The sequence below is a fragment of the Protopterus annectens genome, chromosome 2.part1 (genome assembly GCF_019279795.1).
Source record: "Protopterus annectens isolate FY-2018-M chromosome 2.part1, PAN1.0, whole genome shotgun sequence".
NCBI lineage: Eukaryota > Metazoa > Chordata > Ceratodontiformes > Protopteridae > Protopterus > Protopterus annectens.
The window spans coordinates 1,839,201,941-1,839,216,940 of NC_056729.1; positions in this window are offsets into that span (position 1 = coordinate 1,839,201,941).

A 15,000-nucleotide genomic window follows, 5' to 3' on the forward strand; every position below is an offset into this window, starting at 1 on the left:
GAGGGATATACTTCTGGTGTGGAGCATAGAGTCCCCATGTTGGTAATGATCATGTCTAGTATGTTGTCCCCTCTTGTGGGAGTGGTGACTAGTTGTTCCATAGCATTTGAGTTTATAATTTCCAGGAATCTTTGGGCTAAGGTGCTGGGGCTTGAGTAGTGCTCCCAGTCAATGTTTGGGTAGTTGAAGTCACCTAATATAATGGTGTTCAGAGAGATCTTCATGTTTTCCAATGTTTTCAGGAAAGCCGAGTGGGATACCTGACTTTGAGAGGGTGGTCTGTAGGATGCTATAAACTGAAAAGCAGTCTTGCCCACTGTTAGCTGCACATGGATGGTCTCCGATATTTCGTGCAATGCCACTAACCTGGAGGTATGGATATCCTTGATAAATATGGAAACTCCCCCTCCTTTTGTGGTTTGGTCCAGGTTTTGGGGCCGAAAAGCATGATATGAGGTATAGCCTGGTAGTGCTGGGGTGCTCTCTGGAGCCTTGAACCAGGTTTCTGGCACTGCACAGATATCGATGTTCTCCATACTGAGGAGAGCTTCGAGTGCGTTCATCTTGAGGTTAAAACATCTGGCATTTAGCAGCATTACCCTTAGTTTCTTGTTCATTGTGCTGTCTATGGGGGTGGGTTTGACTTTTGAGCCTTGCCTAAAAAAGGCACTATGGGGGTGGCAAGAGCCTTTGCCAATATCCGAAAGTCCAGTGGTGACAGGTGCAAGCCGTCCCTAGCGAAGCAATGTGGCTTGTCGAGCATGTCATCCCAGGCTGACAGATACTGGATTCCCTTTGAATGACACCAAAATTTTAGCCAGTTGTTAAAATCGATGATTTTGTCTTTGCATTGTGGCATCATTCTAGGTGAGGGTAAGATGCTGCTCAAGGTCAGGGTCATACCAGCCTGGGCTACATGATCAGAGAGCTCCTCTATGTCTCTTTTCATGTAGTCCAGGGAGATACATCTCAGGTCATTCACACCAGCATGTACAATGACTGAGTCATATTTGTATTTGCTTTGGAGTGACCTGAGTGCTTGCGTTATGTGTCGGATCCTAGCACCCAACAGGCAGCTCACCGTGACCTTCTCTTTATTCAGCCTGGTGAGCAGGACGTCAGTCTGTCTGACAATAGAGTCACCTATAACAAGAGTATCAGGTGTGTTATTCAGCCTTAAGGGCTGTGGCTGCTTGGCACACTGACTTTGTGGGTTATGTGTTGTGTGTGTTTTGTTTTGAGGTAGCGTTTGCTTGGATGTCTGCTTTGGAGGTCTCTGTTGCTTAGGTAGATTTTTATTTAGAGCCTCTGAGTATGTTTTTGTGTATTTATGTGTTTGGTTCGCTGATGTGGTGGGACTATGTGATACTGGAATTGTATTGTGTGAGGTTACCTTCTCCTCCTGACTGGTTACACCAGTTTTGAGATGAGAGAGCTCAGCCTCCAGTTTGGCTAAATAGTTGCATCTCTCACATATATTTGAACCTGTTTGGAGGAGGAGAGGGTTGTCCGTGTACATGAGACAGTTGTAACATTGCCTCTAAATTCCCAGATTCACCAGCTGGACTGGAGAAGAAACCATTGACTGACCTTTGGACATGCTAGAGTAATAGGGAAACTGAATTTAAGACGGACCAATAGAGGACAGGGTAATTGTAGAGAGTATAAGAGTAAGTAGTGCTTATGGTTTAATAGTGCTAACTTGTAGGATTACTTAATTGGACCAGTGAAGGGCCTTAGAATGAGAATATGGTGTTTAAATTGAGAGATAGAGCAGTTTTAAGGGAAAAAGTGAAGAGCAGACTTTGTGGAGCCAGGAATAGTTTAAACCCAATTAGGCGGCGCTGCCCGCTGTTGCGCTATGCACAAAAGCAGCACTGCAAAACAAAGACGGTTTTAAGAGAGGAAGATGAAGGAGTTTTGGAATTGACCCAAAATGGCCAATAAAACTACAGTTTCAAGTCAGTAACCACTCCCACAGGGGCAGGCAGGCTGCTCATTGTTTTTCACTGCCACTGATCAACAGAGAGACTTCCCTTTAGCCCAAGCAAGAAATGGCCTCACAGAAACTTACAAACAGTTCAAGATCAGCAAGCCTGTAACTGAACTTTTTTTAATCTCAGAAAAGTGGGAAAAAGCAAGATTTTTGTTTTTGTTTTTCAGAGATAGCAGAGGTTCACAAGTATCAACAAGTTATAACAGTGCAGTAAATGACCCCACACAAGAGTGCTAGGCCAAAGACAGATAAAATGCAAGTTTTGAGAAAAAACAATTTTAAAAATAAGTGCAAACAGGAAATTCAGTAAACAGCTCTAGGTTGTGCTCTAAATACAGTTACTAATGCAGAAATTAAATTTAAAAAGCCAGAAAATGCTCAAAATAGGCGGCTATGCAGAAAAACCTAGCAAATAAACAGAGGAAAAATACTTAAAATCTCAAAAGTGGCTCCTTTCTTCTCTCAGTGTTTTCTCCTCTTGATGGGTGCTTCACCAACAGCCAACAAGCCTGAAAAGATGCCAAAACCATGAGGCAAACAGGTTTTAAGAGAGGAAGATGAAGGAGTTTTGGAATTGACCCAAAATGGCCAATAAAACTACAGTTTCAAGTCAGTAACCACTCCCACAGGGGCAGGCAGGCTGCTCAATGTTTTTCACTGCCACTGATCAACAGAGAGACTTCCCTTTAGCCCAAGCAAAAAATGGCCTCACAGAAACTTACAAACAGTTCAAGAACAGCAAGCCTGTAACTGAACTTTTTTAAATCTCAGAAAAGTGGGAAAAATCAAATTTTTTTTTTGTTTTTTTTTTGTTTTTTCAGAGATAGCAGAGGTTCACAAGTATCAACAAGTTATAACAGTGCAGTAAATGACCCCACACAAGAGTGCTAGGCCAAAGACAGATAAAATGCAAGTTTTGAGAAAAAACAATCTTAAAAATAAGTGCAAACAGGAAATTCAGTAAACAGCTCTAGGTTGTGCTCTAAATACAGTTACTAATGCAGAAATCAAATTTAACAAGCCAGAAAATGCTCAAAATAGGCGGCTATGCAGAAAAACATAGCAAATAAACAGAGGAAAAATACTTAAAATCTCAAAAGTGGCTCCTTTCTTCTCTCAGCATTTTCTCCTCTTGGTGGGTGCTTCACCAACAGCCAACAAGCCTGAAAAGATGCCAAAACCACGAGGCAACCAGGTTTTAAGAGAGGAATATGAAGGAGGTTTGGAATTGACCCAAAATGGCCAATACAACTACAGTTTCAAGTCAGTAACCACTCCCACAGGGGCAGGCAGGCTGCTCAATGTTTTTCACTGCCACTGATCAACAGAGAGACTTCCCTTTAGCCCAAGCAAAAAATGGCCTCACAGAAACTTACAAACAGTTTAAGAACAGCAAGCCTGTAACTGAACTTTTTTTAAATCTCAGAAAAGTGGGAAAAAAGCAAGATTGTTTTTTTTGTTTTGTTTTTTCAGAGATAGCAGAGGTTCACAAGTATCAACAAGTTATAACAGTGCAGTAAATGACCCCACACAAGAGCGCTAGGCCAAAGACAGATAAAATGCAAGTTTTGAGAAAAAAACGATTTTAAAAATAAGTGCAAACAGGAAATTCAGTAAACAGCTGTAGGTTGTGCTCTACATGCAGTTACTAATGCAGAAATCAAATTTAAAAAGCCAAAAAATGCTCAAAGTAGGTGGCTATGCAGAAAAACTTAGCAAATTAACAGAGGAAAAATACTTAAAATCTCAAAAGTGGCTCCTTTCTTCTCTCAGCATTTTCTTCTCTTGGTGGGTGCTTCCCTAACAGCAACAAGCCTTCTTCTCAATACTTAATTGCACTTTGTGAAATTAAAAAAACAGGCAAACAAGTATTGTTTTGCAAGGGAACAAGTCTTGCATGTCACATCCCAGGCAGCTTATAAATAACAAACTCACAGATCACATTACAGTGAGGAAAGGCAGATTCCCAGTTCAACTGTACTATGATCTGTTACATGCTAATACCAGCAAAATGGACAAAATGTGAAAACTGCATTTTCTATTTTGTCTGCATTTGCAGTACTTGAACAAATGACAGCTTAAGCACTTGACAGGAACTCATATAGGTTCATAGTTTCATAGGCATTTACTAGGCTAACAACTACAAGGGCCTTTTTAAGTCTAGCCATGCAACTCAGATCTCTGACAAGTTCTGGTACCCTTGATAAGTGTAACCAGGGGCCTCGGAGATGAACCATTTACAGGTTACCTGTGTCCATTAGATTCAGAGGTGCCAAGCCAGTGATGAATTTCCTTTTCCCCATCCAATTGTCCAAGTTACATTTCAATTGGGTTAGGGAGGAACTGTGCTTCACATGGATGGGGAGCCTGTTTCAGAGACAGGGTAGACTCTGACATGCATACCTGTCTCTTCAGGAGGTCCTATTTATATCACAGGCAAGGTTTAAGTCTTTAGAATGGGCAATTCTGGTGCTGTTTGTTTTGTGGATAAGCAAGAGGTCCATCAGAGAGGGGCCTGACAATGTCCTGTATGCCAGGCATAGACCTCCTCTCAACAGCCTGTAGGAGGCAGAATACAGAGATGGGACCCTGAGGCAGTCTGCACAGGATATGTTATTTACTCCCTGTATTCTTTTAGTGAGGAATATCTGTGTATGGTTCAATTATTGGATATGCCAGGTTTGGTACAAACCAAAGGGGGCATTGTATGCAATGATATGTCTGATTAGTGCTGAATACAGTGGAACAATGACTTCCTTGGACTTAGATGCCATACCTTTGTTTATAAGTTGCACAACATAGAATGATTTCCTCACTACTGTAGACACGTGATGTTCAAAGGCTAGAATACTATCTGTACGTATAGTAAAACCTCACTAGGTTATAAGAAAGTCAACCACGAAAGACTGAGATATGCAAAAGGTTGACAGTTGTGCTAGATCGGCAATCCCCTCGTGAGGGAATATTCCCTTTCCCTGTGGACTGCGAGATGTTGGAGTTAGTATATATATTTAGCAGGGGATGTGGGGGGCTGGGGTGTAAGGGGTGTACCCGCTCCTGCAAAAACAATGTTATTTATTTATTTTTTTTTTTATGCATGTGGCAAGGATTTTACTTGCACGAGTAGTTCAGTGTCGGCAATTCCAATTTTGACCTTTTGCAGTCGACTTTCTTGCTGTTGAAATTGTGGTTTGTCAGCCTAGTGAGGTAATATAATGTTTCACAGTCGGTCAGCAGGTAGTGTTGTCACCACAAAGCAAGCAGTTCTTCAGTGACTACATGTCCTCCCTGTATTTGCATGTTTTTTTTTTCTGGGAGCTCTGGTTTCTTCCCCAGGTTGCAAAGATATGCAGTAGGTGAACTAAATACACAACATTTACCATAAGTGTGAGTGTGTACATGTTTGGTATGGAAGGTCATCTGCGGCAGGGCTAACCGACTGGCAGTGTGAACCCTGGTACTAGAAGACTACAAGACTGTCACTGTTGAAGTAGCACCCCAAACCCACATGCAAAAAAAAAATGGGAAAAAGAGGTTGTGTATGTATGTATGTATGTGTGTATGTTGTTGCTGTTGTTACTTCCGGCTTTTCCCAGTTAGCCGTCGCCACAGCGGAACTCCGATCCACTAATGATTGGCAGTTGATTTTTACATACCGAGTTGCCAGCCCTGACACACAACCTTCAACGAAGGCACCCCCATTCACGCATGTCTCCATGCAGAAGACGCTCTAACTGAGAGTCGAACCTGACAGCGTCTTACTGTGAGGTGGCAACGCTACCGCAGCACCACCACCGCGGAAATGTATGTGTGTATGTATGTATGTATATATGTATGTATGTATGTATGTATATGTGTGTGTATGTATGTATGTATGTATATATGTATGTATGTATATATGTATGTATGTATGTATATATGTATATATGTATGTATGTATGTATGTATATATGTATGCATGTATGTATGTACGCATGTGTGTATGTATGTATGTATGTATGTATGTATATATGTATATATGTATGTATGTATGCATGTGTGTATGTATGCATCTATGTATGTATGTGTGTATGTATGTATGTGTATGTATGCATGTAAGTATATATGTATGTATGTATATATGTATGTATGTGCATATGTATGTATGTATGTATGTGTGTATGTATGTATGTATATATGTATGTATGCATGTATGTGTGTATGTATGTATGTATGTATGTATGTATGTGTGTGTATGTATGTGTGTATGTATGTATGTATGTGTGTGTATGTATGTATGTATGTATATATGTATGCATATATGCATGTATGTATGTATGTATATATGTATGTATGTATATATGTATGTATGTATGTATATATGTATGTATGTATGTATATCTGTATGTATGTATATATGTATATACATGGGTGTAGGACACTATATCAAATGTCCAGTATGTGACTCCCCGCAGATCAATGTGTGAACATTGACTGCAGCAATATCAACATATTCTGTGCACGCTTCAGGGATTACTCTTGAGTGGACTAAATCAATGGCATGTTTTTGCAGGCGCCAAGCTCCCTTGACCCCTCATGTGGAAGACTGATCCCCCACAGCCCTTCCTATATAGATATAGATATAGATATATATATATATATATATATATATATATATATATGTAGATCTAGGACTATTGAACTAAAGTTCAATAGTCTGAATCCATAATCACCAAACACACTTTAATGAAAGCGCTTTCATCAAAAAAGTGCTTTCGTTAAAGTGTGTTAAAAAAAACAAAACAATAAATCTACTTTTATGCAGGGGGCAAGCCTCCCTGCACCCCCCATGTGGGGGGCTGTGCTCCCCACACCCCCCCTACTTTAATATTCTCACACTACAGTGAGGAAAAGGGAATATTCCCTTATCCGCACCATAGTACAATCTCAGCAACAGGCATACTTACGCAAAAGTGGTTTCAGTGAAAAGCACTTTTTCTGTAAGTATGCCTGGCCGATAGTGATTCTGTGATGTTGTCATTCGGTGATCAGTACGGATCCCATATATATATATATATATATATATATATATATATATATATATATAAATATACACTAACTCAGAGATCACACAATACCCAAGGAAAGGAAATATTCTCCTACTCAGGGACTGTTGATCTCGCACACCTGTTCACACCCTGCCTGTGTCAATCAAATGGTGTCACTCTACAGGATGTTGGAACATTTGCTGTTCTCTCCAGTGTTTGGCACCCATTTATGTGTGTGAGTGTGTGAGTGTGTGTGTGTGTGTGTGTGTGTGTGTGTGTGTGTGTGTGTGTGTGTGTGTGTGTGTGTGTGTGTGTGTGTGTGTGTGTGTGTAGACAGATATAGATGTATTACTTACACAGCAAATTGCTTCCATTAAAGAGCACAGAAATTAATCTATGAATAAGAGATGTTATGTAGTCCGATCTTGCCTACATTCTTACCCATAGGTTCGGAGCTGAATGTTGGCTCCATCTCAGCCATACTTTTCTAGCTCGAAGTCTTTCTATTGGCTGGGCTAAGATGGTATTCCATGCTGCACTGCTCTCTATCCCCAGATCTCGTTTGCCGCTTGTGTAGCTCAGACATGGTCTAGCTCTTGGCTGTGGCTAAGTACCCTTTTTCTTCTTATATCAGATGAATTTTTTGCAAAAAAGCTATTTTAATAGCTATTGTCTGTGTTCTTGTTTGTATTGTGGAAAAGTTGTGTTTTTTCTTGATTGTTTATTCTGTGGTATACCATTAGCTGTTTCCAACGGGCTAGGCATATTTCAGTTAGAGGACCTAGTCTGTCCCCTTGTTTTCCTTGTGTGCTAAAAGTTTCCCAGGACTAAAACCATTTAAATTAGAGGAATGAGTCCTCCCCCCCTTGTATTTGTGTCTGGGAATCATTTAACTTAGAGATCTTTGTGATATTTTGTCTGTTGTTGGCTTGTTCCCGCCTTGTGACTGTTTGACCATTGGTCGACTTTTCAGTTAGTTACTTGTTGTTGGTTAACTTTGTCCAAAGATACTAAGGAGCATATGCATTGGGCTTCAAGAAGTGCTCTAGCTGCAGTTATAAAATGTCCATTACCAATGGACACTCTGTCTGTGTGTACTGTCTGGGAGCGATTCATCTCCAGGAATCGTGCAGTTTCTGTCATGCCTTTATTGTTCTTCAGGAAAGGAAGAATAAATTGATTTTGAAGGGACTTCTGAAACCTTCCTTCATGGAGGGTCTGGAGAGTGCTTCCAGTTCTAAGGCAAAATCCTCAAAAGCAAAAAAGCAATCTCTGGCTCCATCCGTCTCCTCGGAGCCACCAGAGAAAATAGCAAAGTCTGCATCGACATCCTCAGCTCCATTGTCCTTGGGGCCACAGGAAGTGTCAGTTGTTATGGAATCTGCTTTGGCTCCAATCTTCTTGGAACCTGTTCAGAGCCGATCGCCTAGCATTAGGCCAGTATCCCCTCCTCGCAGGTCCCCTTCAGAGAGGAGGTCTCGATCTCCTTCTCTATCCTCCAAATCTTCCAGGACCTTATCATATGTGGACATCGATAGAGTGGTGCAGAGACTCCTTCAGTCACCGGTACTGGCAATATTGTTCTTGGCTCGGACCCAGTCAGCTCCGGAGCCAGTCTCTCAACCTGCATCGATACTACCTCCTCTGAGCACATCTCAGCTTTCAGAGCCGGAGTGCTCAGCTCTGTGTGATGTCCCTAGGTCGGTTCTGATAGCCCCTCCTGGCTTATCGGTTCCGGCATCAGCTCTGACCCCATTGATGCTGTCCACTGGGTTCAGGACTCAGGATTCCTTGGTTGGACCCAAGGGAGAGGCTTTGGGACACCTCTCGGCAATTTGGCATGGGGAAGTCTGACTCCTATCTTAGCTTCGGAGGCTGGTCATTCTTCGGACCCGGGAGGACCAACCTTTGAGGTCATGCGGAGCGCGCTGGCCAGGTCATCAGCAGCATCATACATGTCGGTCATTCTGTCCCCTACTACACCGGTGCAGGTCTCTGATCACCATCTATCTCTGGACAACGGAGCCTCAAGGCCCCATATTTCTGAGAGCTCCTCAGAGTTTTTGTCTGAGGAGTCACCCAGAAAGAAGACATTCAAGAGGAAGCACATAGATTCCCAGGATGAGTCTCTCACATCAGACACCGACCTCGAGGAATCGGAGGGGTCCCCTCAGTCATCCTCTGAGGATGTTTCTTTCTCTGACATCCTAGAGATTTTGAAGCAAAGAAGTGACTGGCCATCCAAAGCCCCCTCTGAGAAGGAGTCAGTCTTCCTGAAGGCCTTTGGTGCTCAGCCCTCCACCTCTTGGGTATCTCCACCCTTCGACGAGCTTCTGGATTTGGTTTGTCGAAGGGTGTGGGAAACCCCTGACTCTGTGGAACCAGTCCTCAGAAGACCCAATAAATTTTTTGTCTGCTCCTTCTGATAAGGAATTTCTGTCCAAGGGAGTCCCAGTGGATGCCATGGTGGTGGCAGCTGCTACCCAGAAGGAATTAGCTGAGACTTCTTCCACTGTCCATCCCCCTAACAAGGAGTCTAGGACTATGGACTGGTACGGGAAGTGTACATTTTCTTCAGTGACCTTTACCATATGGTCACTGAATTACTTATTACACTTTACACGGCTCCAGACAGATCTCCTCAAGGAGCTTGGAGATACTCTCACAGGTAATGTTTCTGAGGCGGTGGCCCAGACAGTCAACGCTCAGATGTCTACCCTCAATTCCATTGCAAACTCCTCCATGAGGCTAATTTCCTACGCAGCCGAGGGAGTGAGTAGGGCAGCAAGCTCAGGAGTTGCTCTTAGGATGCAGGCCTGGATGCACCTTTGTCATTTCGCATAGGCCTTCAAGTCTTCATTCACCGATGCCCCATTTGATGGTTCCTCTTTGTTCTGAACCAAGGTGAAAGACACTCTCACTAGGTGCAAGCAGAGGGAAAAACTCTGTCTGCCATAGGAGTCCATTTTTCCCTTTACTCTAGGCCTTATCCCAAGGCCCAGAGGAGTGGCAAAATGTGGTTCAAGAAATCACAGAGGTTTTTTCCCAGTGCACAAGGTGAGCCCCCTCCAGAGACAGGGGAGGGGGTGGTTATTCAGGGAGACGCCACCCTAGGGGCAGAGGAGGCTACTGAAACTCGGGAGACTGCGATTCCTTTCGTGGTTCTCCCTACCGCTGCTCCTGATGGAAGGCCTGAATGTACGTTTCCGGAGCCAGTCGGGGGTCGAATCTCATTATACCCAGAGGCCTGGCAAGATATCACCCAGGACCAATGGGTTCTATGAATAATTTCTGGAGGATATGTCATTCCCTTCTCGTCAAATCCCCCTCCAATCAAGAAAATCCAGGATGTTCCACCCAGTCAAAGGGATTATGCAGCTTGAGGAGTTTTAAAGCTGCTAGAAAAAGGAGCCATCTAACATGTCCCCTCAGACCAGATCGGATTAGGGACTTAATCCAGATTCTTTTTGGTGCCGAAAAGGACAGAGGACCTGAGACCCATATTGGATCTCAGCCAATTGAACACCCATGTGCAAAAGTCCAAGTTCTGAATGCTCACATTGCAGTCTATTCTCCCATTGTTGGGAAAAGAAGTGTGGATGTGCTCCATCGACCTCAAGGATGCTTACTACCACATAAAGATGGACAGGGCATCCAGAAGTCACCTACGCTTCTGGCTGGGAGCCAGTCACTTTCAGTTTCGAGCCCTGCACTTTGGTCTCACCACAGCCCCCAGGGTGTTTACCAAATGCATGGCAGTGGTGATTGCTCACTTGAGACATCAGGGATTCCAAGTGTTTCCATATCTGGATGACTGGCTCCTTACTGCCACCACCAGGCATCTACTACTTCAGACCAGGGATGCTGCTATCAACCTATGTCAACAGTTGGGCATCACATTGAACTGGGAAAAATCTGCCTTGTTGCCCTCACAGTGTGTCACTTTTATAGGTGCCAAATTAGACACCGTCCTCATGTGGGCATTTCTACCACAGGAAAGAATCAGAATCCTACAACAACAGGTTTACACCTTGCTCCCTCTGAGAAGAGCAAAGGCAAGATGGGTCCTCCAATTGTTGGGGACAATGGCTGCTATGATTATGTTAGTCCCTCTGGCAAGGTTACATATGAGGCTCCTTCAGTGGCTACTCTTTTCCCAGTGGTCTCTTCAATGTCTTCCACTTTCTCACCCTATTCTACTCACATACAGGTGCAAACAGGATCTCAGTTGGTGGCTTTGCACCGACAACTGGAATGTGGGAAAGCCCTTTGTTCCTGCACCCCCGGTTCCTACGGTGACGGCTGAAGCCTCCCAGATGGGGTGGGGGGGCATTATCTAGGCAGGACAGTCCAAGGCATGTGGCAAGAGCATGAGATGCATCTGCATATCAATGTCCTGGAGATGAGAGCTGTGCTACTAGAGTTGCAAGAACTTCAGAGTTTTCTGTCTCTAGGGACTATTGCAATCCACTCAGACAATATGTCACTGGTGTGGTATCTGAACAAGCAGGGAGGAACCAAGTCTTATCCCCTTTGCAGGGAGGCCATGTGAGTGTGGCAGTGGGTAGTGTCTTCCCAACATTTTCTGGTGGCAACGCACATTCCGGGGAAGTCCAATGTGATCGTAGACAGGCTAAGCAGAGCTATTCTGATGCCTTATGAGTGGTCCCTGAACTGTCAAGTTGCGGAGCAGATCTTCTGCAGGTGGGGTCAGCCTTGCTGCGACCTTTTTGCCAGCCCCCTCAGTGCCAAATGCAGCAGCTACTTCACACTGATCCCCCCTCAGGGGGAGTCACCCAGGGAGGCTCTAGTCCACGATTGGCACTCCGGTCTACTATATGCCTTCCCTCTGGTCCCCTTGCTGTCAAAGGTTATTCAGAAAGCACAATTCTTGGGAAGCAAAATGATTCTAATTGCCCCACACTGGCCTCATCAAATTTGGTTCCCCTTTCTCCATCCCTATCTCATGGACGCTCCTTGGATTCTGGGCTGACAACCAGACTTACTGACGCACATGTCAGGGCAGCTCCATCCCTCTCTTCGGACCCTCCGGTTGACAGCCTGGTTACTCCACTTCCATCATTAGTTAGGCTTCATCAATTTTCACAGGAGGTGGTTCATATTTTATCTTCCTCTCATAAGCCCTCAACCAGGAAGATTTATTACAGCAAATGGAAGAGATTTCAATTTGGGCGCATGCCAAAAATATTGACCCTTACACAGCTCCAATTTCTTCTGTATTGCAGTTCTTGTCTATGCTCTTTAACCAAGGTTCAGCAGCCACAACCATTAAAGTCTAATTGGTGGCGATTTCTACCTTTCATGTCATAGACGAGCCTAGTCTGATGGCACATAGACTCTGTAAGGCTTTCCTGAAGGGCACTTTGTTACTTCATCCTCTGGCATCGGAACCTGTTATGCCTTGGGACTTAAACTTTGTTCTACAGGGTCTTACTTCACCCCCCTTTGAGCCTGCAACCACTTGCGATTTAAAATTCTTAACTTTGAAGACTGTCGTTTTAGTTGCCATCATGTCAGCCAGATGCATTTCGGAGCTTCAAGCTTTATCTATCAAACCCCCTTATTTGATTTTTCATAAGGACAGGGTTTCTCTCAGACCAAACCCCTCCTTTCTTCCCAAAGTAGCATCAGTCAGTAACCTTAACCTATCTATTGAATTGCCAGTGTTTTTTCCATAGTTCTCAAATTGGATGTGCACTGACAATTATATAGGTTCATAGATTAGTACTAAGCTAACTGCCCTTGCGAGCTATTTTAAGCCTATCCAATTATCCCTTGTGAGACTCAAACCCTGCACCTTGTGTTTGTAAGGCAAACACCTTAACCATTAGGCTACCCTCCCAACCCTATTTTATTTTTATTTGCACAGAATGAAAGACCTCAGAAAATCTGATCAGTTGTTTCATTTTCAGAAAACAGAATTGGGTCTCCTGTTTCCAAAGTCACATTGTCCAGGTGGATTTCCAGTTGTATTTCTTTCATTTATACCTCCGGGGAAAAAGATTTACCATTCCGAGTGAAGGCTCACTCTACCCGGTCTGTATCTACGTCTACAGCCTATCAGGCCAGATTGTCTATGGATAATATTTGTGCTGCAGCTACATGGGCATCTCCTCACACCTTTGTTACTCACTACAAGTTAGATGTGGTGTCTAGAGGCAGGTCTTCCTTTGGTTCCACAGTGCTCAGGAGCATTTTCCACTGAGCCTCCCAGGATTTAGGTGCTAGGGACGCTGTCCCACAGGTAAGAATGTAGGTGAGATTGGACTACATAACATCAAGAAGCTATGTACTCACCATAATGTTCGATGTATGTAGTCCATCTCGCCTCACATTCTTACTTACCCCCCACCTTCCCCCATCCTGGTGGATCTGGAGGTTAGGTCTGGTTTCAGAGCTCCCTTCATTCTTGGTTTATTCTTCCTTTCCTTGGGTGTTGTTATGCATGGAGAATGAGTGCTGGTGCTTGCAGCAAACTAGATCTGTTGATAGAGAGCAGTGCAGCATGGAATACCATCTTAGCCCAGCCAATAGAAAGACTTTGAGCTAAGAAAGTATGGCCGAGTGTCGGCTCCGAACCCACAGGTAAGAATGTGGGGCGAGATGGACTACATACATCGAACATTATGGTGAGTACATAACTTCTTGTTTTTACCTACAAATATGGATTGTCCCTGCCATTTAAAAACAGAATTATCCTTGTTCCCAATAACATAATTTAAATAATTGTGTTCTGGTTCTTCAGTCTGTTTTCTCAGCAGTGCTAATAATTGTAAACTTGCATTTTGTTTTCGTTTTTGTGTATTAGTCTGTGTTTGACACTTTATGTATCTTTTACTTGATATTCCAGAATATCTGTCTTTCTTACAGTATTGTATTGCTGTTATTTTATTTATTATATTGTGTTGATTTGAGAGTGTTTGAAAGTGAATCTGTTAAGCAGGGTAATCTAGTTACATATATAGGCAAATAAATACATAAATGAAATGTCTAGAACAACTTTATTGATCTAGTCTGGTAGATTTTATGCCACAACTTGAATTAACAGACCCAGTGCTCTACTTAAGGGAGTAAAGCCCTAGAGCCATAAAAAAACTTTCAGAAAACCAACAAAAAATTAATTTCTTCTATCAACCCATATATACTGTAATTTATTTATTTATTCACATTTGATTACTGGGAAAGTCCGGCTGGGTAGGAGCCCATTTTCAGTGGAGGCCCAGGAAAAAAGCTCCAAACATTGAGATCAGAAGCATCATGGAAGTGTATACATCCTAGGTTGGCCAAACGTACATGACTTCCTAAATTCTCTAGCAGGCCAAACTGCAGTCTGAAGGCATTGTTCACAAACACTTACTTTATCACACAATAAAAGAATGAATTGCAGGAAACAAAACAAAGGAAAATCTTATGACAGCTATACACAGACAGATGCTCCCATCATATCCACTAATAAGAGTGAAACCAGAAGATAGAATTCTTAGGATCACAGGTAGTGTTTCCCTTGTTAAATATGTACCAGTGTGATGATTGTACTACATCAAGGTATCTAGAGTGCCTGTCGATTACACTTTGCATCTCTCAAGCTGTGTAACAGGTTGACAAGTAACACTGAATCTTTAGCAGAGAGACTTAACTCAGGGGGCACTCTGTGTCCCTAACAGGTAGACAGGTAAACTGAATCTTTAGCAGAGAGACTTAACTCAGGGGGCACTCTGTGTCCCTAACAGGTAGACAGGTAAACAGAATATTTAGCAGAGAGACTTAACTCAGGGGGCACTCTGTGTCCCTAACACGTTGACAGGTAACACTGAATCTTTACGTGAGAGACTTAACTCAGGGGGTACTCTGTGTCCCTAACAGGTAGACAGGTAAACTGAATCTTTACATGAGAAACTTAACTCAGGGGGCACTCTGTGTCCCTAACACGTTGACAGGTAACACTGAATCTTTAGC